At 49.1% G+C, this 25,496-nt stretch overlaps 1 protein-coding gene and 1 non-coding gene across 3 annotated transcripts in view; both read left to right on the top strand.

Annotated features, from left to right (window-relative positions):
* ARHGEF9 (Cdc42 guanine nucleotide exchange factor 9) overlaps positions 1-25,496 on the top strand; it is a 497,418-nt gene that overhangs the window by 23,748 nt on the left and 448,174 nt on the right. The gene's annotated exons all lie outside the window — the stretch shown is intronic.
* Positions 16,804-16,878, top strand: TRNAF-GAA (transfer RNA phenylalanine (anticodon GAA)). The gene has a single exon. It is a non-coding gene; the product is annotated as a tRNA-Phe (tRNA).

The raw sequence follows: 25,496 nt of genomic DNA, 5'->3' as shown, positions 1-25,496 counted from the left end.
GCCCTTGGCTAACTCTGATGACAAAAACAAACTGCAGAGGGAAATGAATCTTTAATAATTAGATTCTTTTTAGTTCCGTTCCCGTGCATACACTAAAAAGATTCCTTTTCCTCTGCACCTCTGCACCAGTTTGCTTCCTCATTGCCCTGGCGCAACCCTTCTTTTTCTTCACTGAGATCACGTGGCGAGGCCCTCCTGACTGTCCCACCAATCAAAGATACTCACCTGGTATGAGAGGAAGGGTCTTTTCAGTGGCAGCCCTCTGCCAGCTCCAGGAGCAGCAGGTCCTTCACCCTACCGAAAAGCAGTGTTCCCTCTAAGCTGCGGGCGTGAGCGGCCGCTCATTAGCGCAGGAAGCCCCGCTTTAGCAGGAATCTGGAGCCCTGTGGGGTCTTGCACTGCCCACGGCCCATTTGAAGATGGCAGCAGCTCTATTCTGCTCAGGATGGGAACTGCACCGCTCTGGGGGGGGGGGGGCTTTGCTGGGAAGGTTGTGATCAGCTGCCTGCCACCTGCATGGCCTCTAGCAGGCAGGAGCGAGTGGGCCCCATAGTGCTGGCAGAGGGGCAGGGGCAGCTTGGCATGGACTGGGGAGCAGACCTGGCGGTGTTGGCAGCACTGCCAGGGCCTAGGGTTGCCAAGTCCAATTCAAGAAATATCTGGGGACTTTGGGGGTGGAGCCAGGAGACATTGGGGTGGAGCCAAGATCAAGGCTGTGACAAGCATAATTAAAGGGAGTTCTGGCCATCACATTGAAAGGGACGGCACACCTTTTCAATTCCTTTCTTCCATAGGAAATAATGGATAGGGGCACCTTCTTTTGGGGCTCATAGAATTGGACCCCCTGGTCCAATCTTTTTGAAACTTCGGGGGTATTTTGAAGAGAGGCACTAGATACTATACTGAAAATTTGGTGCCTCTACCCCAAAAAACAGCCCCCCCCACAGCCCCAGATACCCGCAGATCAATTCTCCATGATTTTCTATGGGAATAAATCTCCATAGGGAATAATAGAGTTCCCAGCAGACATTTCCCTCCCCCCGCCCCCGCTTTCTGAGGACCCTGAAGCGGGGGGAGAGTCTCCAAACCGGGGGATCCCCTGCCCCCACCTGGGGATTGGCAACCCTACCAGGGCCTCAGCTTCCTCCCAGGCTCTTCTAGCATCTTAACCCCCTTCCCAATCCATGTTTAGAGTACGACAGTAGGCGGGGTGCCTGGAAAGCAGATGCGGGCAACCTGAAAAACTTTCCACAGTCCATTTGGAAGGCCGCAACATGAAATCCCGCTGGCTAGAACTGGCACACAAATCCCCGGGTTTATATTATTTCATTTATTTAAAACATTTATTAGCCACCTTTCTACCTTATGAAACTCAAGGCAGGTTACCCTATAAATAAAATGACAATCCTAAACACACCTAAAGACCACACTTTAAAATCTCCAGTTACGACTCCCAATGAAAACTAAATTAGTCAAATGCATTCCATCTCCAACTCTCACCTGAAGACTGGAAGTGAGGGGGCCAGGTACACTACCCTGGGGAGGCTGTTCCATAATCATGGGGCTGCCACTGAAAAGACCCTTCCTCTCATACCAAGTGAGTATCTTTGATTGGTAGGACAGTCAGGAGGACCTCGCCATGTGATCTCAGTTCCCAGTCACAAAATTAAGCAGAGAGACACAAGGCTTGTATTTTTAGCGGCCACGATAGATAGTAGTGGGGGGCTGGAACACTCTGAGCCCTCTTGTAGATCATCGGGGACTAAAGTCAGGGACTTCATAAGAAATCCAAAGGTTGGATTGTTTTGCAGAACTTGTAGCCAGGACTGCAGAGTGGCCTGGCAACAGGGTGTAATCGTGGTTGAAGCGGCAGAGTGGGACAGGGGTTACTGAGATCACATCAACATTCAGGCACGAAACTCACTGGGTGACTGTGGACCAACTACTCTCTTCATGGCCGATGTTACCTCCTAGGATTGTTTGGAGGATAAGATGATGGAAAGAAGGAAGAAGCACATTTGATGGCAAGCGTGGATGTACAGTTTTTGCAGTACAGATCTGCTTCACTTTTGGATAAGGGAGGGAATTTGGCATATTCAGCTGCAATAACAGGCAATAGCAAACCACCTCTGAATGAGAGAGCCAGCCTGGTGTCGTGGTTAAGAGCAGCAAACTCTAGGTTTGATTCCCCACTCCTCCTCCACACAAAGCCGGCTGGGTCACCTTGGGTCAGTCACAGCTCTCTCAGAACTCTCGCAGCTTCTCCAAAACCCAAGTCTAGCTTGCCACCTGGTGATAATGCTCACTTTCAGCTGCCAGACAATCTTAGGATCTCCAGGATATACTATACAATGCCATAATAATACTACTAATACTAATAATATTTTACCCCACCTTTCTTCCCCACAGGGATTCAAAGCAGTTTACAGTGTTCTTTTTGCAATTTATCCTCACAAAACCCCTGTGAGGTTTTGTGAGGATAAATAGGTTAGGCTGAGTGTGTGTGATCTGCTCAAGGTCACCTAGCAAGCTTTTATGACAGACTAGGCCATATCCGAACCCAGGCCTCCCAGATCCTCAGACTGCCATCCTAACCACTATGCCACACTGACTCTCATTTGCGGCTTTAAGATCAAAAGCAGAAAGCCTCAGATGTTTGGGGCGATGGTAGTGCCTCTATAGCACATGGGAACAAATGAAATGCCACTTGCAGCCACATCCCATTGCTGATGTGCGCACCTCTTTCATGCCGGCCTGCAAACACCCATTCATTATTCATTCATCCCTGAAGGGGTTTGTTTTTTTGGATCGTCATTCTGACAGCACAATGAGCCCTGTTTCATTCCTCGAGACCAACGCAATGGTTTTGACACGCAGCTTAATCCCAGGCTTCCGTTGGAATTTGAATGTGGACGGCCTCTTCAGCGGAAATAAGGCCCCAGTTCTGCCCCAATGCGCACTGTGAGTGTTGCACCCATCTGTTCCAGCACCAGACAAAACAGCGTTGCAACATCTCCCACATCCCTGCGCCATGATGCTGGCAGAGCTTTGGTGCAATCGTAAGAGAGAGTCCCATTAAGCTTTGGAAAATTCCTGGAGCCACGCTGACCCCAAATTGTAGTCTCTGCACCTTGAAAGCCCCCCCCCAGTGCGTAATGATGGTCTGAGCCTCAGCCGTTTGCTCATGCTTGGGCCAAATCCAACTTCCCGAAAATCTTGGAACCGGTCAGGGAGGCAAGGGCATGGCTGACCACTGGGACGGGGTATGGGTGGCCCTGTAGTGCTTTATTAATTGTGCATTTGTAGTCTGCACAGATACGCACGTTCCCATTCAGCTTGACTGGGGTGACTATGGGGGTTTCCCAAGTGGCGTGGGAGACAGGCTCTAGCACCCCCTGGGCCATAAGGTGGTCCAGTTCGGCCTCAATTTTTGGCTTAAGTGCAAATGGAACCTGCCGAGCCTTCAGCCTTAAGGGCCTAACCGTGGGGTTCAGCTGCAATGCAATAGGTGGCCCCTTGTACGTTCCCAGAGCCCCATCAAATACTTCTGGGAACTCCCAGCACACTTGGTCAAAATTGTGTCTGCCCCTACAATTTTGATGCCCAGGGCCTTAAACCAAACCAATCCCAATAGGGTGGTGAGCCGGCGCTTCACCACAAGAATGTCCAGGGCCCCTTTAAAATTTTTGAACTCCACCCTAACTCTGTCCCACCCCATAATCTGCACTGGATTCTTTTTAAAGTCCCGCAATATGAACTCCGCGGGCTGCAGGGCCGGCCGGTTGTGGGGGCAGAATTTACTGAGGGACTCCTCCGAAAGAATGGAGATGGAGGATCCTGTGTCCAATTCCATCAGGCAGGGATCCCCCTCGATCAAGACGTGCACTTTGACCTTGTCGGGGGTGTCCTGGGGCAAGTTCATTACCTGGATGCTGTTTGCTGCCGTCGTGTGTGTGTCTGTCGAGTCGTGGTGTGCGGACTGGGGCCTCCTGTTGGGTCTGGCCCTGCAAGTTCGGGTGATGTGGCCCACTTTTCCGCAGCTTCTGCAGTTCGCGGAAGGGCTGGTGTGCGTCTGTTCAAAGGCGGTCGCCTGTTGGAGTGCTTTCGCGAGGTTGATCTCTTTGTCTTCGTATGCTAGCAACTTTCAGCGCATTTTCTCCTCCCGGATGCCAACCGCGAAAAGGTCCAGCAGGATCTCTTCCAGGTCCCCCGTGAAATCGCATCTCAATCCACGGAGCTCTGTCTCATGTAGAACGTGTGCCTGCATGTGAGACGGGACAGCTGCGGCGCCATGTGGTTCGTCATCACCTTGACCAGCTGGTCGTAGGTTGCCCTTGCCAGGGGGGTTGGCGTGATGAGTCGCTTCAGCTGGATGGTGTCCACCCCGCACAAACTCAGGAGAAGCGTCTTCTTCTCTGTCTCTATTTTGTGCAGCTTTATGTAGCAGTTGATCTGGTCCACCCATGATTCCCATAAGTCGGGCTGGGTGACGTCGAATCCCGGTACGGTTTGTCTGGGAGCAGTAGCCATGACCTCGGCCGCGGGAGCACTAGAGCTCGAATCGCAGGGCTTGCGGGCGGCTGGAGGCTGCTCTCTGCTCACCGGTATCCCATCCTCGTCACCAGTGTAATGTACTGAAGTCGGAGACGTTCAGATGGCAAAATGCTTTATTAGCGAGTACATCACAAAGACAACATGGCGGGGCCAGGTCCCCTGTTGTATACATTTCCCGGAACAACCTTCTTGTTGGTCAGGTCCACTCCTGGCCAGTTAAACTTCCCGCCACTGATCTCATAGACGGGCTGCCTTCGTCTCTTCCAGGCACCGCCCACAGGTGTGCTGTGCTGTACTTTCCGGGACGAACGCCAGACACAACACCCCACCCCCCAAAAAACAAACGTGTATTTCAAATGCGAAGGTATAGCCCCCTGGAGAAGAGTGGGCTTCCAACCCCGATAGGTTTGCCAACTCCAGGCTGAAGATCTCCAGGAAATCCCGGCAATATGGGAACGGAGCCTGAGGAAAACAGGGCGTTGTAGTTGTTGTTTTGCAGGGAAGGGACCTCCGTGGGGCCACTGAGTCCGTCCAGCCGAGTCCTCCAGGGGAACTGACCTCTGTCGGCTAGAAACCAGTCGTTGTGCTAGGCGATCTCCAGGCCCCGCCGGGAGGCTGGCAACCCTGCAATCCCTTAATGAAATGCCGGTGGGGAATGGCCTTTCTGTGAACAAGAGCGGGGGGGGGGGTCTGGGTGAGACCCCGTGCTCCGGCTGGGGGTCGGGAAGGGCTGTTACTCAGACGTTGCACGGGGGAGTCCCCGCGGGTCCCCCAAGGCGCGCGCGGGGGGGGGGGGGTGGCGCAGCTGTCTCTCTCTCGCCGCACAACACCCCTGCAGGGGAGGGCAGGCAGATCAGAGAGAGGGCCTGTCTCCTTGCCTGGAGCAGAGGTCCATCAGTGGCTATTAGCCACAGTGTGTGTGTGTGTGTGTGTGTGTACAGAATGTTGGACTGGATGGGCCATTGGCCTGATCTAACATGGCTTCTCTTATGTTCTTATGTCCCCCCCCCCCCGCCAAGGAGCCGCAGGGCGCACTTTTTGCCCGCCCCGGGCGCTCCAGAGGGCAGGGAGAGGAGCGGCTTCCGAGCACCCCAGCCCGCGCTCCCTCCCACGTGCGCCGGCCCGACGGCGGCGGCGTCTCCTCCGCGGGGTGGGGTGGGGGGGGCGGCCCGGCTAACGCCAGGAGGTGCCCGAGAGCAACGCGGCGGCCCGGAGGCTGCCTTGGGACCGGGCAGAAGCCGCCACCGTCGCGGCGCTCCGGGATCCGAGCAGGCGCCCGCCTGGCAGCAGCAGCAGCAGCGCCGCCGTCTGCGTTCTCGCCAGGCCGGGCAGGGAGGGCCACGCGGAGCCGCCAGGACTTCCGAGGTATTCCAGCGGCGTCGAGTTTTGCGCCCTTGCTCTGGGGGGGAGTCGTCCGTCCTGCTCCCTCGGGGCGGCCGGAGGAAGCGCGGGGCCACCGACCCCCCGGGAGGGCGCGCGCCGTGTGCTGCCCGGGCGGCCGTGCCGGGGAATGCGCCGGCTGCCCGCTTCGCGCCCTCCTGCCCGCAGCCCATGCAAAGCCCGGCAGCCGCGGCGCCCTTCCGCCTAGAGGGAGCTCCGGCTCCCGGCCCGCAAGAAGCGGCGCTGCCCTGCTCGGCTTTGCACGCGGAGCAACAGGGCTGGGGGAGCGGCCGGGCTGTCGGGTTGTCGTGAAGCGGCCCGGGGAGCCTCTGAGCGGGATCACGTGGCGGTTGTGTTTTGCCCCGGTCGAGGGGCCAACGCCGCTCAGGCCTGCAACCTGCCCCTCTCTGGCTCTCAGAAGGCTCTGTCGACTCTGGGGCCGCTTCGGCATCGCTGTAACTGCAGCTGTTCTGGCGGGGGGGGGGGACACCGCAGGTGAGACCTGGCCCCTTTTCCATCGAAGGCACGCAGGTGTGCTGGCTGGGCCTAGCCAGTAGGGTGGTGGTCCCACCTGCCCCTTTTGCCTGAGGAAAGCAGGGTTAGGGGAGTGTTTCAAAAACTTGCCGGATCTCTTTGGACGGTGGAGAAGAGCAAAAGTCTGTCTCCAGGAGCACTAACAGAATTTGTGGCAGGGGTGGGAGGAAGGGCTTTCCTGAGTCTCTGTGCTGCTCACTTGCTCCGAGACTGTGGCTTGCAATCGACTTTACTCCCTGGCAACAAAACAAGACAAAAAGAAATTCATCTCATGAACTGGGCCGTCCACTCACCAAAGCTCCTCCCCTGCCACACTTTTTTGTTAGGCTTTCGGGTGGACTCCGGCTGGCTCTTATCTGCTGCTGTGATCAGAGCAACACGGCCTGCCCCTCTTGAGCTGGCTCTGGAGAACAATGGGTTAACTGTAACCCAAAGCAAGCCAAGCTTCAGTCAAAGCACTGCCCCCCCCCCCCCCCCAAATGACTGTGGCAAGACCAGCAATGAGCTTTGTTGCGGATAGGCTTGTGATGCTGTTTTCAGTGGTAGTTTTTAGCTTTGCCTTGTCAAACACTCAGTAGTAGATTCAGGGCAGACTAAAGAAAACACATCTTGGCATACTCAGAGTTACATTTTTTGCTGTGTGTACATGTGTGCATGTATACAAAAAAGATCTTGTTTCTGCACTGCTCTCCCTGCGCGTATGTTGAGGGTTCTTGAAGGATCATGTGAAGAAGTACTGGGTGGGGGTGTCTATGGAGGACTGTCAGTGATTCCACATCTCCAGTTTGAGTGACTTCCCTAGGTCTGTTAAAGGCTTCCCACAAAGCACAGACTGTGTTAACACTCGTTCTGAAATAGGGTTCATTTATTTGTTCTTTGGCTGAAGAATGAATAAAGTTTGCCTGCAAGTTCTCAGGTCTCTTATTCCATCATATGAATGCCGGTTTGGACACTAGGATCTTTGGGCATTCTAAGTCATGGCGGCTTCTGCATGTGTAGCTAAATGGCAAAGCTGATGGAGAGTGGAAGGGACACCCTGTTGAAAATAAAACAAAGTTTGAGTCCAGCGGTACCTTTAAGACCAGTTTTTGTGTGCACCGGTCTTAAAGGTATCGCTGGACTCCAGCTTCATTCTGTTGCTTCAGACCAACACAGCCACCCACCTGAAACTCTTAAAGAGCCAGTTTGGTGTGGTGGTTAAGTGTGCGGACTCTTATCTGGGAGAACCGGGTTTGATTCCTCACTCCTCCACTTGCACCTGCTGGAATGGCCTTGGGTCAGCCATAACTCTGGCAGAGGTTGTCCTTGAAAGGGCAGCTGCTGTGAGAGCCCTCTCGGCCCCACCCACCTCACAGGGTGTCTGTTGTGGGGGAGGAAGGGAAAGGAGATTGTGAGCCGCTCTGAGACTCTTTGGAGTGGAGGGCGGGATATAAATCCAATATCTTCATCTACCTCACAGGGTGTCTGTTGTGGGGGAGGAAGGGAAAGGAGATTGTGAGCCACTCTGAGACTCTTTGGAGTGGAGGGCAGGATATAAATCCAATATCTTCATCTACCTCACAGGGTGTCTGTTGTGGGGGAGGAAGGGAAAGGAGATTGTGAGCCACTCTGAGACTCTTTGGAGTGGAGGGGCGGGATATAAATCCAATATCTTCATCTACCTCACAGGGTGTCTGTTGTGGGGGAGGAAGGGAAAGGAGATTGTGAGCCACTCTGAGACTCTTTGGAGTGGAGGGCGGGATATAAATCCAATATCTTCATCTACCTCACAGGGTGTCTGTTGTGGGGGAGGAAGGTAAAGGAGATTGTGAGCCGCTCTGAGACTCTTCGGAGTGGAGGGCGGGATATAAATCCAATATCTTCATCTACCTCACAGGGTGTCTGTTGTGGGGGAGGAAGGTCAAGGAGATTGTGAGCCGCTCTGAGACTCTTCGGAGTGGAGGGCGGGATATAAATCCAATATCTTCATCTACCTCACAGGGTGTCTGTTGTGGGGGAGGAAGGGAAAGGAGATTGTGAGCCGCTCTGAGACTCTTCGGAGTGGAGGGCGGGATATAAATCCAATATCTTCATCTACCTCACAGGGTGTCTGTTGTGGGGGAGGAAGGGAAAGGAGATTGTGAGCCACTCTGAGACTCTTTGGAGTGGAGGGCGGGATATAAATCCAATATCTTCATCTACCTCACAGGGTGTCTGTTGTGGGGGAGGAAGGTAAAGGAGATTGTGAGCCGCTCTGAGACTCTTTGGAGTGGAGGGCGGGATATAAATCCAATATCTTCATCTACCTCACAGGGTGTCTGTTGTGGGGGAGGAAGGTCAAGGAGATTGTGAGCCGCTCTGAGACTCTTCGGAGTGGAAGGTGGGATATAAATCCAATATCTTCATCTACCTCACAGGGTGTCTGTTGTGGGGGAGGAAGGTCAAGGAGATTGTGAGCCGCTCTGAGACTCTTCGGAGTGGAGGGCGGGATATAAATCCAATATCTTCTTCTTCTTCTTAAAAAGGGACTTCTTCAATCCTGGATGATTCTGGTGCGTACAAATTACAGGCAAGAGGTTCTGCTGTTGCTTTTATGCTGTTCTTCTGCCTCAAAGAACCACGATCTTAGAGGTTTCTCTGTAAGTTAAAGTTTCAGACCCTGCAAAGGGAACATGCTAAGTAGCGTGGTTGTGGATCTCATGGCAAAAATGCATACATGGACCAGTTGCAAAATGTTTATTTGCAGGGGTGTGAACAGAGATTTTGATGATTCTGTGATTAACCTTGCTACAAGGATAACACGTCATTTCCATGCGGCTTTTATAGTAGTGTGGGAATATGCCTCAGTCATTTCAAAAGGTAGACATTTGTATAAATTTGAACCAACAAACTGATGTTATTCTGCTTCTTATTTACCTAAGAAATCACATAGTAGGCAGTTCAGGTGCACTTCACATAAATTTAGGCTGACTCAGTGCATTTTGCATAATTTATTTAGATATTTATTCTCTTCTCCCTAATGGGGTACCAAGGTGGTTTACAACATTCTTCTTCCCTGCTTCATTTTATCTCATAACAACAACACTGTAAGACAAGGTTAGGCTGAGAGACAGGAACTGGCCCAAGGTCACCCAGTGAGCTTTCAAATGACTTTCAAATCTGGGCCTCTCAGATCCTATTAAGCAGTGTATGATGTTGGGGGCCCATGAAGAATTATGTGCTGGGGTGAATAAATGTCTGGGAAATTCTGCTGCATAGAATCACAGAATCATAGAGTCAGAAGGGGCCACGCAAGCTACCTTGTCCAACCCTCTGCCTACAACTTCCCTGACTAGCATTTGTCTGGCCGCTGTTTGAAGACTGCCAATGTGGGGTGGAGCTCACCACCTCCCTAGGCTGTAAAAAAACCCAAACAATTCTTGATATCCAGCTGGTCCCTTTTCACCCCAGTCTCACCCCAGATTTCCCCATCTCACTCCTCTCCACCTTCTCTCTCCGGACTCTCAACAGTTCTCAATATTCAGTGTCTCCTGGAGGACACTCAGTCCTCAACAGGTCATTTTTATTTTAAAATTTCAGTGGGGGTACGGAAGGGGCCCCGTGGCACAGAGTGGTAAAGCTGCCGTACTGCAGTCGGAGCCCTCTGCTCACGACCTGAGTTCGATCCCAGTGGAAGCTGGTTCAGGTAGCTGGCTCAAGGTTGATTCAGCCGTCCATCCTTCCGAGGTCAGTAAAATGAGTACCCAGTTTGCTGGGTGGAAAGTGTAGATGACTGGGGAAGGCAATGGCAAACCACTCCGTAAAAAGTCTGCCTTGAAAACATTGTGAAAGCAACGTCACCCCAGAGTCAAAAACGACTGGTGCTTGCACAGGGGACTACCTTTACCTTTACAGAAGGAGAACATGGGAATTGGGGAAAAGGGGAGAAACATATATTAAATAAGTTTTGTTATAATTACCCAAGTACACAATATATGGACAATTTAACTAACACAAATACTGAAGATATTTCTTATTCCGTATGCAAAAACGTAAGAAAAATAGTTTAGCAAATATATGACGTGGCATGATATCGTAGCATAACATGGGAATCTTTCATGAGAAAGTGTGTGTGTGTATATAAAAAATTAGATACATGTAACATAATATATCGTGCTATTTAGAGGTCCAATATAGCCTCCTATTAAAGCCTTTATCTATATTCTATAATATCCTCTTGCTTACTTAACATTGTCAACATTGCATTATTAATTTGATCTACTATTTATTTTATTTATTTTTATTTGATTTGGTTTATATCCCGCCCTACCCCACCGAAGCGGGCTCAGGGCGGCTTACAACACAAGGATTCTAACATAAAATTCAAATTTTAAATATAATAAGAATATACATAATTAGAAAATTAAAACATTAAAAAAGTGCATCAATCCAACAGCATACAATCTGTACACTTCCTTCAACATTTTGATAATTTGGTGGTTTGATGCCGGTCAGTTATAGGCCAACCGGAAGAGGACTGTCTTACAGGCCCTGCGGAATTGTCCAATATCCCGCAGGGCCCTGACCTCTTCCGGTAACTGGTTCCACCAGCAAGGGGCTGTTATTGAGAAGGCCCTGTCCCTGGTTGACTTCAACCAGGCCTCCTTTGGAGTATGATATAAGTAACCTATAGAGTATGATATAAGTAACCTCATAAGAGCCATTACCAAATTTTCATACTGTCATTTGTTGTATTATTTAAAAAATAGTCACAACTAGAACCCATGTGATTTATGTAAATCTGTCATATCTGTCATTCAATATTATCTATCGTATACTGAGCTACCAAGCTACTCATTTAATTACAGAGTTAAGCTTTAATCAGTTATACTTCAGGATTTTACCACAGTTTGACTACAAGGATAAGTTATAATAATTATAAAAAACTTTCCAGTTGTTTTCAAATTCACTCAACGGGACATTTTAGTGGCTTACAAAGTCCTTCCCCCCCCTGCACATCTGAGGAATCCCTTAAGTACGCAGGACGCCTTCCCTCATTTGTGGGCGGCCGGATTCTGCCGCTCTCACACAAACGGCCCCCAATAAAGCATAATGATAATGTGCCAATTCTCTGTAATCCTGCCTGATTTCTTCTCTTGGGAATGAGTGGGAGAACATCCATTGGAGAGCTGAAAGGGAGGTGGAAGCAGTAGACTGTATGTTCAGAGAATCTGCCACTTCTCACCTTGGACAGAGGCTTCTTTCCCCTTGTAACTGCAGAAAGGAAAATCCCTGTTTTTATCTTACTTTGGGACCCCTAAGTACCTTTGTGACATCAGCAAATGTGGCACCAATCTTCAGCCTCATCTCAGACCTATTTGTATGCTTGGCAACCAACTCATCCCATACTAAGGAAAGTGGGCAAGGCTGCCATTTTTAACAAAAGGTTAACTGGGAATGCGGACCGGCAGTGGTGAGCTACAAGCAACACAGCTGCTGTCTGGAAAACAACTAAGTGCTAGGGCAGACCTGGAGAACACATTAGGTCACATTAGGGGACAATTTCTGCCTGTTAGGCAGAATTCCTCTGTGCACATCTCTACCATTTGGTGTTTACTTATTGCAAATGTATTAATGTAGAGGGGAAGCATTTTGCAAGTCTGAGTAGATGGAGATGTGCCAATTCTACACCCCCTCCGTTGAGTGCCAGTCCATTCCCAGGCCCACTTTAAAGTCCTGATTTTCACTGTCTCACAGCCGAGACACAGGTTTTATGAAGGCATGCCTACCACATGAAGCTACCCTTCTTTGCACACCCCTACTGTTTCAAGGCTTTGGGGGAGATGCCTTCTCAGTGGTGGCGCCAACACTCAGACTCCCTCCCAAGGGATGTCCCCTTCCAATTAATGCCTTTCAGGGGAGCACAACATTTTCCTGCCATTTTCTTTTCTGTTTCTGTTTTTGCCTGTTGCCTGTTCAGTTTTTGTGCCATGATTTTTGTTTGCATTTTTATTGGCATTTTTATTTTGTCATTAGCTGCCTTGGCACTTTTAGAAAACTGGAAGCCCAGCTAGAACAATGTTCAGAAAATGGAATTAATGAAGGCTGACATTCTGTATATGGACAGATGTCCATAAGTCATGCTGCAGTCAGTTGGACATCTGTGTCTATCTCAGCCAGAGACCGTGACCGACAATATGGTTGAGGCAGTGGGCTGAGCTTACAACAATAGGGAACGTTTCATGTACCCTGCTGCAGGAGTCCCCAACCGTTCTGAGCCTGTGGGAACTTTTGGAATTTGAGAGGGGTGGTGAACTCTACCCCAAAAAAGGCTGCGGAAGGAGGTGGAGCCAACCCCCAAAGAGGTGAGAATCTACCAGAATACCTCCCCCTCCCACCTCCCGGGGAGAAGAAGAGCCTGAAAGGGGACTGAAACCACACCAGAGGTGCTCTCTCTGGATCCCCCCTTTTCTCTGTGTGAGGGCAGCCAGCAACAAGCCCTGCCTTACAGTGACCTTGCCCTCTTTCTGAAAAGCTTGGTGGGCGCCAAAGGAAGCTCTCTCAGGCCCCTTGGGGTCCATGGGCACCATGTTTGAAAGCCCCACACCAATGCTCCCTTTAAGCGGTGGAGTCTTGTGAGCGTCCTACTGGCATTAAAGTTGTGAGCGAGTGATTTGGCTGCTACATAAATTAGTTTGCTCTGGGGCTATTTTTCTTGAGCCAAGACGAAAACGTGTGAGCCAGATGCTAAAAAACTGTGAGCTATCTATCTCACACGAACTCAGCGTAGAGGGAACACTGCCTCGCACTACTCCACTCGGAGCATTGGTAGGCCTTCTCTTAGTAAATCTCCCTCCAGCCCTGTAAGGGAAGCTGAGCTGCGGTGTTGTCCAAGTTGGAACTGGACAGTCTGAGGCTGGGAGACAGTGGCTTGCCGAAGGTCATCTAATGAACTCGTGACTGAGGTGAGACTTGAACAGGCCCGCAGTCCTCTCTCTGCCAGGTGTAGATCCCAGCAGGAATGCTCTCAGCCATTTGTGGAGGTGGGATTTAGCTTCTGCCTTACACTTGCCATACATAGCATAGAAGCGAGGGCATGACAATAGCAGTCCCCTCCCCCCACCACCACTGAAGAGTTTTCAAAGGAGAAGATGGCCCCCGGGAGGATACCCTGGTTCCAGCTTTAATGCAGGAAGCGTCAGTGGGATTTTGGGGAGTTGGTTTGCAGAGAGACTTCAGCAGTGTGAGAGGCAAGTTCTCCACAGGATTTAAAGGCCCACCCTTAAATATGTTGAAGATAAATAAATGCAGGACTTTGTCTCCGATGGCTCTCACTGGCGGGGAGTCCCCGCACCTTTTCAGGGCTCTCCAAGTCCTGGTCCTCTTGTGGCAGCCTGCCCTGCCCGAGAAAGAGAGAGTTGATCCTCAGGAATGGCCTTGTGGTGATCTGCAGAGGGAGGGGGGATTGGTGGAAATTGGCACAGCCTTATAGTACTGGGATTTTTATGTTGTTCTTTAAAAAGCACTGAATTGGTGTATTAAAATATTCCTGTAGCACCCACTTTCATATATAATGAATGATGCATTTTTAATCCACATTCAGTGCACTTTGCAACTGGATTTTACTGTGTGAAAATACAGAATCCATTTGCAAATGATAGCTAGATTGAAAGTGCATTACTCAGCACATGAAATGAACTTAGCGTGGTTGACTGAGTGATGAATGAAAATCCATCTCCCAGATCACAAGACCAGACTCCCCATGCCGTGTTTAAAGTCGACAGCATAAGATCCTTAGAAGCTGCCATCAAGAGTGACCCTCCAGGAGATATCCCATTGAATGTTCTCCTGGGTAAAACCATTCTGCAAAATTCAGGGAAGGAAGGAGGGTGACTGTGTGTTCCTCTTCCAGAAACTTGCTGCAGAGTTTTGCGGCAATGAAATGAGGAAGCCCCAGAATCCGCCGCTGCACACCTTGCCCTCTTATTGTGGAGCAGACCGCAAGGAGCAGTTGGTTAGATGAACCCCATTGGTATGTGAGCTAATATAGATGTGCAGTGAGTGTGTTATAGAAACAGCACTTTTTATGCTTACTTATTCTAAGAACTTGCAGGGCAGTCCTATACAAGGTTCTGCCCTCGTGGGAAGGGGGTGTGGCTCAGCAGAAGAGCCTCTGCTCGGCACGTTCAGAAAGTCCCGTGTTCAGTCCCTGGCACCTCCAGTTAAGGACTAGGAGGAGGTGATGTGAAGGACCTCGGCCTGAGAAATTGCAGAACTGCTGCCAGTCTAAAGAGACATTACTGTGACACTGATGGACCAATGGTCTGATTCTGTAGCAGGCAACTTCATGTGCTCCTGTGCCTGTCAAAGCCCAGTAAAAGAAGATTTCGGATGTTTCTGCTTAGCCTGGGATTCCCCTGGAACGTTGCTGGATCAATGGTTTAATTCTACCTAAGACTGCAATGTTATTTCTTTTTATTTATTTATTTATTTGTGTTAATTTATATTCTGCCCTTTCCCACAAATGGGCTCAGGGTGGATAACAGCAAAAGTTAAAACAATTAAAAACTACAAGCTAAAACCATAGGATACAATAAAACAAACAACATATATGTCACAGGTGGCAGTTTCCAACTGAGCACATAATAATAATAATAAAATTTTATTTATATCCCGCCCTCCCCGCCTAGGCAGGCTCAGGGCGGCTAACAACATATCCATACGATAGTTATACAAAAACTTTAAAATCAGCATTATCTTAAAAACCGTTCTAATTCACATTTAATATAATTAACATAATTTAACAATAACAGTGGAATTTTTTGGCGCTATTCTGTCAGTTAAAGTCACTTAGGCAAATCCATCAGTTCAGCAGTCCTTAATCAGCAGTCTGCAAAGGGGTGGCCAACGGTAGCTCTCCAGATGTTTTTTGCCTACAGATCCCGGGGCTGATGGAGTTGTAGGCAAAAAACATCTGGAGAGCTACCACTGGCCACCCCTGATATATATCAATACAACAGTAGGCCCAGAGGTAGAATGATAAATTAAGATAATATTAAAATAAGATAACATCATGGCAGGTAAGGGAGGCCAAGTGGAAATAAGGATGTCCACTGCCTCAACCGAAGGCCCGGCAGAATAGTTCCGTCTTGCAGGCCCTACGAAATAGCATTAATTCAGGTAGGACCCGGATCTCCACAGGGAGCTGATTCCACCATGCCGGGGCCAAGGCTGAAAAGGCCATGTCCCTAGTCGAGGCAAATCAAATATCCTTTGGGCCAGGAATGGTCAGGAGATGCTGCGAAGCAGAACACAGTGATCTCTGGGGCGCATATGGGAAGAGGCGGTCCCACAGGTATGTTGGTCCCAGGACGCGTAAGGTTTTAAATGTTAAGACCAAAACCTTGAAGCGGATCTGGTACTCTATTGGTAGCCAGTGCAATTGTTGCAGCACTGGTCGAATGCTTGCCTGTAGAGGCAATGCAGTTACTAGCCGTGCTGCCGCATTTTGCTGTAGCAATGCAATGAACGCATCCAGGTGTCCTGCCCCCATTTTTAAGAAAACCTGCATGCTATCTGTATCCTGCAGAACTGGAGGGTACAGATGTTGTGTGGAGAGCTTATGCACATTTAGATGTGTGTCTATGGACTGCTGTGCAAACAGGGTCTTGAGCATGTAGAGATCCCATCCTGCAAGACTGTCTCTGCCTGCAAGTGCTCTTGAAGGAAAGCGACATGTGCTGTGAAACATCTGGGGCGGAGGAGTAGGTTTAATCCGGTGATTCACAACTCTCGGCAAATACTGTATTTCTTTTCTGCTGAATATACTGACCTGAAGCCTGGGCAAAGTGACATGAGCTAAGGTTAGGGATTTTTTAATTTTAAAATTCCCCAAGGAGGCGTAGATCAATTTTCCGCCCACAGTTTGTTTACTGCTGTTTGAAAGCCCGGGTGCATTTTATTTTTAAACCGGCTGGCCCTCAGTGCAAATATTAGCGCTAGACAGGGCCGTGTCAGTTCCCGGCTGTTTTGAAAACCGGACTGCGCCAAGTGGTGAATGAGCCTTCGGAGTTGCTCTGACAGGGCAGCTCTTCTGTGTTTGGAATGTTGGTCACTCCCTTCCCAGTACCTTGAATGACTGGCTTTGGGGGAAGGAGCAAAGGAAAACGCCAGATTTATCTCTGCCAAATTAACACGACTCCTCCAGCAGGGAAATTTGGCAACGCTTCTCATTCAGTGCAGTGAGCGCAGGGTGGATTTTTTTTTTTTTGGCTGATGTTATTTAAGGGCAGTGGAGAAAGCAGGGCTAGTTCTAGCCTAACAGGCGGCTGCCTCGGAGAGCAAGATTCCAGGGGTGCTGGCTTAGGGCTGTGTGGGGAAAGGACTGTGGCTCAGTGGTAGAGCATCTGCTTGAAACGCAGAAGGTCCCAGGTTCAATCCCTGGCATCTTCAGTTAAAAAGGATCAGGTCATAGGTGATGGGAAAGACCTGTCCCCTGAGTCCCTGAAGACTCCTCACAGTCTGAGTAGAAAGGACTGATCTTGATGGACCAAGGGCCTGATTCAGTATGTGTGTCTTCTTGTGCACATGGTTGGGCAATGTTGCATCTCCTTCATCTCTTGTTCATTGCAAATGAATGGACTAAAAATCAGGCCTTGGGCTGCCCTGAGTTTTTATTTATTTATTTGTAATTTATATCCCGCCCTTCCCACCAGGTGGCTCAGGGCGGCTTACAACACATAAAATCTAACATAAGAGTATAAAATTAAGCATAAGAGTATAAACATTTCACAATTTACATAGTTAAAATCTAATGCGATGCTGTAAAGATAAAGATAAAGGTGATGGGAAAGACCTGTCCCCTGAGTCCCTGAGGACTCCTCACAGTCTGAGTAGAAAGGACTGATCTTGATGGACCAAGGGCCTGATTCAGTATGTGTGTCTTCTTGTGCACATGGTTGGGCAATGTTGCATCTCCTTCATCTCTTGTTCATTGCAAATGAATGGACTAAAAATCAGGCCTTGGGCTGCCCTGAGTTTTTATTTATTTATTTGTAATTTATATCCCGCCCTTCCCACCAGGTGGCTCAGGGCGGCTTACAACACATAAAATCTAACATAAGAGTATAAAATTAAGCATAAGAGTATAAACATTTCACAATTTACATAGTTAAAATCTAATGTGATGCTGTAAAGATACTCTCTTTACAGAGGTGGTGGGCTCTCCTTCCTTGGAGGTTTTTAAACAGAGGCTAGATGGCCATCTGACAGCAATGAAGATCCTGTGAATTTACAGGGAGATATTTGTGAGTTTCCTGCATTGTGCAGGGGGTTGGACTAGATGACCCTGGACTCTATGATTCTCACGTATAGAGTTTGATTCAAGTCCTGTAGCTCCTTAGAGACCAACAAGATTTTGGCTAGGATGAACTTTTGACAACCAAAGCTCTCTTCACCAGATTTGACGCTTTGGCTCTCAAAAGCCACCCCCCCCCCAAAAAAAAACTGGGTGCAATCTTGCTCCACTGTTGCAGCTGAAACTATCAGGTATGGAACGCCAATTTAACATACTATTATATAGAATCAAGTTTTAAGCACAGAGCGCTAAGCCTCTTCTTATTTATTGTCTCTGTACATCAGCCCTGTAAGTTGGGCCAAAGGTATTTCCCCCAAGATTACACAGGGGAATGTAGAGCTGGAAGGGAGCGTGGCTTGTTGAAGAACACCAGAACTTCCAGTCTCCTGCTTGCTCTTATAGTGTCTGTGCGGTGTCCTGTTTTAGAAGTGTCCTGGGTTGTCTCTAGACCTGCAGGAACAGGTAGCCCCATGAGGTCTGTGGGTGGGGAGTTAATGCTTAAGCCTCATGTGCCCAGGACTCCTCTCCCTCCCATCTTGTCCCCTCCGCTGTATTTAGTCACCCAAAATGAGCCCGGGCAGCAGAACAATCACCATGGCCTGTGAGAAGGCTGGTTGCAAAGGAGAAGAGGTTTTCCCATGTCTCTGCCCATTCTGCTTTGGCAATTGGATCCTCCTCTTCCTACTCAACTCTGGCAATCTGGATTTACATATGCAGAGGTGATTTATGGGTCAGGGCATCTGCTTGGCCTGCAGAAGGCCCCCGGTTCAATCCCTGGCATCTCCAGTTAAAAGGACCAGAGAGCAGATGATATGAAAGACCAGCAACAACGACAGCGGAGGGTAAGACCAGGGAGGGATGGGTGGGCCTAACTTGGTGCAGCAAAACGCCTTGCTTTGCAGCCCTTCTGTGCGGCTTGGCCTTCTGGGGGAGCACTGAATCGCCTTGCAATATGAACAGATGAAGCTGCCTTACGCTGAATCAGGCCATCGGCCCTTCTCAGGCCCTGATTGGCTTCTCAGACCAGCAGGAGCTCTCAGCGGTCTCAGGCTGAGGTTTTTCAGATCCCCAATTGCCTGGTTCTTTTTTAAAGGGAGATGCTGAGAGTTGAACCTGGGATCTTCTGCAGGCCAAGGAGATGCTCTGCCCCTGAGCCACAGCCTCTCCCTCCCACGCCTCTGTGAAGCAGGTTTTGAGAATTATTCTCTTCTCAGCCCACTCCCTCCCACCCCCAAGCATGGCTCTTGCTTTGTTTTGAAAGGCCTGATACAGGAGCTCCAGTCAAAAGAAAATTCTGTTAGCTTTCACATTCATTGTTTGAATGAAACCAGGAATGGCTCATTCAAAGAGCTGCCAACTCCGACCCCTCCACGGCTCTATTGTCTTTCTGAATGCCAGGCTGCATAGCCTTCGGCCTAAGCATGAAGTCACTGGGCTGACTGTGTAAGCCAGGTCAGAAATATCACAATAGGGATAGAGGCGGCGGAGCTCTAGAATGAAAATCTGGGCTCTGGAAGGGAGACTGTCAGTGGGCTGAATGAAATGGACTGGAAGCCAGTCTTGATGGGGGTCCAAAGTGGACTGCATCATTCGCCTCTTCTCCATTTTATCCCCCCTGCAACAACAACCCTGTTGGGTAGTGTCACAAGCAAAGGACCAGGGAGGGCATCTACAGACTGACTCCACTCTGGTAGGATCTGTCAGGCACCCACCCCACTCTGGGTCTTCCTTAACAAAACCTTTTATCTGTGACCAGAGAGACTTGAAGACCCAGGCAGCATTAACAACAATAGTTTTATTATAAGTGCTCAAGAGCAACACAAGTGGGTTATAAAACTTTTAGTGCAACAGTGAACATGGAAAAACAATAAAAGTAGTACAAAGCAAAATAAAATCCTTGACACAACTAATACGTTCCCTTCCTTCTGAATTCAACTGACTCACCACTCTTTGGATGAGGGAACTCTTCTGCTGCAGCCTTTGCTCCAGCTCAGCCTTTCCAGAGAGAACACACCTTCCTCTCTAGCTAGTTCTTTTCTTGTTTCCTCCCAGGTCCCACACCTCTGGTCTCCATTGGGCAAGTTTTCCCTCCAAAACTTCTGCCATCCAATCAGAGAGACAGAAGGTGTAATGTACTGAGTGACGAGACGTGTTGAAGGCAACATGCTTTATTAGCAAGTACATCACAAGACGAGGCAATGCGGGCCGGGTCCTGATTATATACATACCCCGGAACAACCCTCAGTCTGGCCAGGTCCAATCCTGGCCAGCTAAACTTCCCGCCACAGATCTTGATTGGCGGAGCGTATTTGCGGAGCTACATCCAGGGACCAGTGGACTTCCACTGGTCACCTCCGTAGCGTCCGCTGTGTTGTAATTTTGGGACTGAAATGCAAGACACAACAGAAGGGATCCTGGGAAATGTAGGTCTGGTTGCTACTCTAATACAGGCTTCCCTGGAGCCTGTAGGCCACATCAGAAATCACTCTGTGATCTTCCATGGCAGAGTGGGGATTTGAACCTAGGTCACCCTGATCTGAATCCAACGCTCTTTACCTTGTCACGTGAGAGAAATAGAGTGTCAGCAGATTCTAGAACTCATTTAACATAAGAACAGCCCAACTGGATCTGACTAAGGATCCATTTAGTCCAGTATCTGTTTCCAAGTGGCTGGCTCGATGTTGTGGCAAACCCAGAAACGGAGCATGAGGGCCACAGCAGTATCAGAGGCATTCTTCGAGTATGCTTTTGCTTTGTGCTGCATACATACATACACTGTGTGGTTTTTCAATATGCAGTTTACATGTACAGCGCATGTCACCTATGTATATTATGTATAATGTTTATTTACTGACATGCGCGGAATGTCAGACATTTTACTGGGGAGGGGGATTCATTGCTAGGAAACAAATTGGCAAGAATGTGTGTGTTCAGGCAACATTGTGTCTTCAGTTAGCCGCAAGGGGAGAAGCAAAATGGAAGCAAGGACTTCTGTGTCCAAAGAGCAGAGATGAACAATTTCAAATCATTCCCCCTTAGGGTTGCCAAGTCCAATTCAAGAAATATCTGGGGACTTTGGGGGAGGAGCCAGGAGACTTTGGGGGTGGAGCCAGGAGACATTAGGGGTGGAGCCAAGATCAAGGCTGTGACAAGCATAATTGAACTCCAAAGGGAGTTCTGGCCATCACATTTAAAGGGACCACATGCCTATTCAATTGAGACCCTGGAGAGCCGCTGCCAGTCTGAGAAGACAATACTGACTTTGATGGACCAAGGGTCTGATTCAGTATAAGGCAGCTTCATATGTTCATATATGTTCATATGTTCCTTCCTTCCATAGGAAATAATGAAGGATAGGGGCACCTTCTTTTGGGGCTCATAGAATTGGACCCCCTGGTCCAATCTTTTTGAAACTTGGGGAATATTTTGCGGAGAGGCACTAGATGCTATACTGAAAATTTGGTGCCTCTACCCCAAAAAACAGACCCCGCAGAGCCCCAGATACGCAGATCAATTCTCCATGATTTTCTATGGGAATAAATCTCCATAGGGAATAACAGAGTTCCCTGCAGACATTTCCCTCCCCTCCCCCCGCTTTCTGACGACACTGAAGCGGGGGGAGGGCCTCCAAACCGGGGGATCCCCTGCCCCCACCTGGGGATTGGCAACCCTATTCCCCCTGGGACTTTCAAAAAGATTCAGTCTATCATCACGAATGGCCATCCATGAGTCTGTGAGCTTGTCTAATGTGTTCAGAAAGCCATGCCGATTGCGTTCAGTCCACCGGTTACGTCGCTTGCTTTGTTTCCCGAGAGATGAAAGCAGAGCTCCTGCGAAGCCCTTCGGGCCTCATTACGAAATCTTGCCAAGTCAAGCAGAGCTAAAATCCCAGCTGCATGGAAATTGGCAGGCAAAGACCTGATGGGATTTTGGGCCGGTTACGCAGGAGCAGGTGTAAATTAGCCTTCTGTGATGTTTCGCACTGGGGACTGGAAGTGGGGCTCCACTATTTGTGTTAGAAATTGTGCTTCCTCCAGGCGGTTTGCCTCTTCACTGTTTGAAAAAATATGACTTGCAAGGAATATTCCAATTTTGGCTATAAAAGCGAGTTTGGGGTAATATGTGGCTTTTAAAACATGAGAGCAGGGAGTTCAAGCAACAATAGCGCATTGGTCCTTCTAGCGGCACATTGTCAGCTCTAAGGCCGTGGCTTCCCTCCCCTGTTTTGCTGGAGATGCCGTGCATTGGAATGGGGGACTTTTCACATGCAAAGCAAGCACTCTGGACTCGGAGCTACAGGCTGATGGTTGCTCCTGGCATTTCCCACACTCCAGAGATGCTGATCTGTGGTGGTTTCTCGCTGCTACTTTTGGTGTATATTCAACATGTGACTTATGCATTTTCGAAGTAAAATTCAGGATGGGAGATAGCTGAGCAGATGTATCTCTAAGAACAATTCTCCGAGTGTTATTTCTCTAAAAATCTTGTGAGCTGGGACACAATTTTGAGTGGAGCTGTGGCTTTTTCTTCTTCTTCTGGAGGAACTGATCTCTGTAGTCTGTTGAGTTCTGTAGTCTGAAGATCAGTTTTCATCCCAGGAGAACTCTAGGTTCTCTGTGGAGGCTGGTAATCCTATGTTACTTTTAATGCATTTTTTTTTAAAACCAGCATGAGGAATTCTGACTGCATCACTGGGTTAAATGTGCAAGTCTTCTTAGCACACAGACACCTGGTATCCTTGTATTTCTGCAGTGGGGCAAAGAGAACAGAGAGGCCCCGTTCAGAACAGGCCTGTGGCCTGGGGGTTAAATCTCCTTCCTCTTGCCAGTTTGGTGTAGTGGTTAAGAGTGTGGACTCTTATCTGGGAGAACCGGGTTTGATTCCCCACTCCTCCACTTGCACCTGCTGGCATGGCCGTGGGTCAGCCATAGCTCTGGCAGAGGTTGTCCTTGAAAGGGCAGCTGCTGGGAGAGCCCTCTCCAGCCCCACCCACCTCACAGGGTGTCTGTTGTGGGGGAGGAAGGTAAAGGAGATTGTGAGCCGCTCTGAGACTCTTCGGAGTGGAGGGCGGGATATAAATCCAATATCTTCATCTACCTCACAGGGTGTCTGTTGTGGGGGAGGAAGGTAAAGGAGATTGTGAGCAGCTCTGAGACTTTTTGGACTGGAGGGCGGGATATAAATCCAATATCTTCATCTACCTCACAGGGTGTCTGTTGTGGGGGAAGAAGGGAAAGGAGATTGTGAGCCCCTCTGAGACTCTGGACTGGAGGGCAGGATATAAATCCAATATCTTCATCTACCTCACAGGGGGTCTGTTGTGGGGGAGGAAGGGAAAGGAGATTGTGAGCCGCTCTGAGACTCTTCGGAGTGGAGGGTGGGATATAAATCCAATATCTTCATCTACCTCACAGGGTGTCTGTTGTGGGGGAGGAAGGGAAAGGAGATTGTGAGCCGCTCTGAGACTCTTCGGAGTGGAGGGTGGGATATAAATCCAATATCTTCATCTACTTCACAGGGTGTCTGTTGTGGGGGAGGAAGGTAAAGGAGATAGTGAGACGCTCTGAGACTCTTCGGAGTGGAGGGCGAGATATAAATCCAATATCTTCATCTACCTCACAGGGTGTCTGTTGTGGGGGAGGAAGGGAAAGAGATTGTGAGCCACTCTGAGACTCTTCGGAGTGGAGGGCGGGATATAAATCCAATATCTTCATCTACCTCACAGGGTGTCTGTTGTGGGGGAGGAAGGTAAAGGAGATTGTGAGCCACTCTGAGACTCTTCGGAGTGGAGGGCGGGATATAAATCCAATATCTTCTTCTTCTTGCACCATTGAATCAGGGACCCTAGGAACTTGACTTTTCAAGGAGAAAAAAAATCTGGGATCTCTGTTTATGAAACTCCCAGCTGAATGTCTGTCTGCTCCAGGAACATATAAAGGAACAGCCGTCGTGAGAGGAAGCAGAGATCAATCAGATCTTGGCAGCTAAGCAGTCTTTGTAAGGGTGATCACCAAGGAAGCCCAGGTTCATGACACAGAGGCGGGCAATGGCAAACTGCCTCTGAACATCTCTTGCCTTGAAAACCCTACAGGGTCACTGTAAGGCATCTGTGACTTGATGGCCAAAAGGGAGGGGATGCATTGCCAAAGGCATGGGGGCTGGGTCTCTTGAGGCTGAGACTCAGAGGTGACGTTGCTTTCACAGCGCTTTCACGGCAGACTGTTTTATGGGGTGGTTTGCCATTGCCTTCCCCGGTCATCTTCACTTTCCCCCCCTCAGCAAGCTGGGTACTCATTTTACCAACCTTGGAAGGATGGAAGGCTGAGTCAACCTCGAGCCGGCTACCTCAACCCAGCTTCTGCCGGAACTGGACTCAGGTCGTGAGCAGAGCTTAGGACTGCAGGATTGCAGCTTTACCACTCTGCGCCACGGGGCTCTTTCACTTTCTCACATAAAGAGAGGCAAAGACACCAAACCTGAAAGGAAGCAGTGGAAAAAGATAGATTCAGGTGGGCAGCCATGTTGATCTGAAGCAGTAGGACAAAGTCAGAGTCCGGGGGGGGGGGGGGCACCTTTAAGATTAAAAAAAAGTTTATTCGTGGTATGTATGAGCTTAAATAGGCACACACATTGCCTGGCTCAACATGGCCCAACCCGACATGGCTTGTGCCGACAAGGTCTCTTTTATGTCAGATTTGATCCTCATTCCAAAATGAGTTTGACACCCTGGCTTTACCCCTTTGCCCTCATTATGTTTACAATAAAAATCACCACAACTGTTATTAGGCCTGATTGGTTTGAAATAGGAAGTTCCTTTGATTTCCCCCTTTGTGGACTTAATAGCAGCACTGGAGAAACTCCAGGGGGAGGGTGGAGTTGGAAAGAAACAGCCCAGCGCCATCACTGTGGCCCAAATCCAGATTGGATCCCAGATGCATTTGGCCACTGAAATAAACATGGTGGGAATCCAATCCCAGGTCTCCAGGATAACATGGGATTGACACAGTCCTTAGAGGTGTCTCCTAAATTGGCCAGAGCTCTGGGAGGTTCCCAGTGGGTGTGCCCAGGATGTCTTCCTGAGAATGAGGCAGAGGAGTCGCTGGTGCAAGAGAGATGGTGAGCCCAGATGTTTGCATGTGCTCAGCGCAATAATGAATTAGCTACACATGTTTTCCGATGGGAGGGTTTTTCATTCCTTTCCATCAGAGGAGTTTCACTGGCCTAGTTTTCGTCATCAAGCGCCTCTTAACAATTTGATTTGGCGAAAGAGTTTCCGTTCTCATTGGGATTACCCTTAACCCGGTTGCCTTGATTTTCTGATTTTCCATGGTGACAGGTTCCCACTGGAACTGAGGAACTCTGTTCTGTAGAAAATGTTATCTCTGTTCTGTTATTTGGAACAACAAGCCTCTGGGAAGAGGGAACAGCCTTTTGCTGCTGCTGCTGCTGCTATTTTGCTGGTGTCAGAAGAGAATATTGTTTTTACAAGATGTGCTCCAAGAATTCAATACGGTTCGAGTTGCAAACTTTAGATGGGTGTCTCCCCTCCCCTTTCAGTAACCCTAAATATGTTAAACTTTTAAGTCTCCAGCTTTGATTGAAAAGGTTTTTGAATATGTACGTGCAGAGTACCTCCAAAAAAAGCTTTCATTTATTTGCAGTGAAAATGTTTTTTTTTTTAAATTGTTTATCATAGGGACTAGAGCCCTGATTC

The sequence above is a fragment of the Heteronotia binoei genome, chromosome 11 (genome assembly GCF_032191835.1).
Source record: "Heteronotia binoei isolate CCM8104 ecotype False Entrance Well chromosome 11, APGP_CSIRO_Hbin_v1, whole genome shotgun sequence".
NCBI classification, from domain to species: domain Eukaryota; kingdom Metazoa; phylum Chordata; class Lepidosauria; order Squamata; family Gekkonidae; genus Heteronotia; species Heteronotia binoei.
This window is presented reverse-complemented; position numbering and strand designations above follow the sequence as displayed.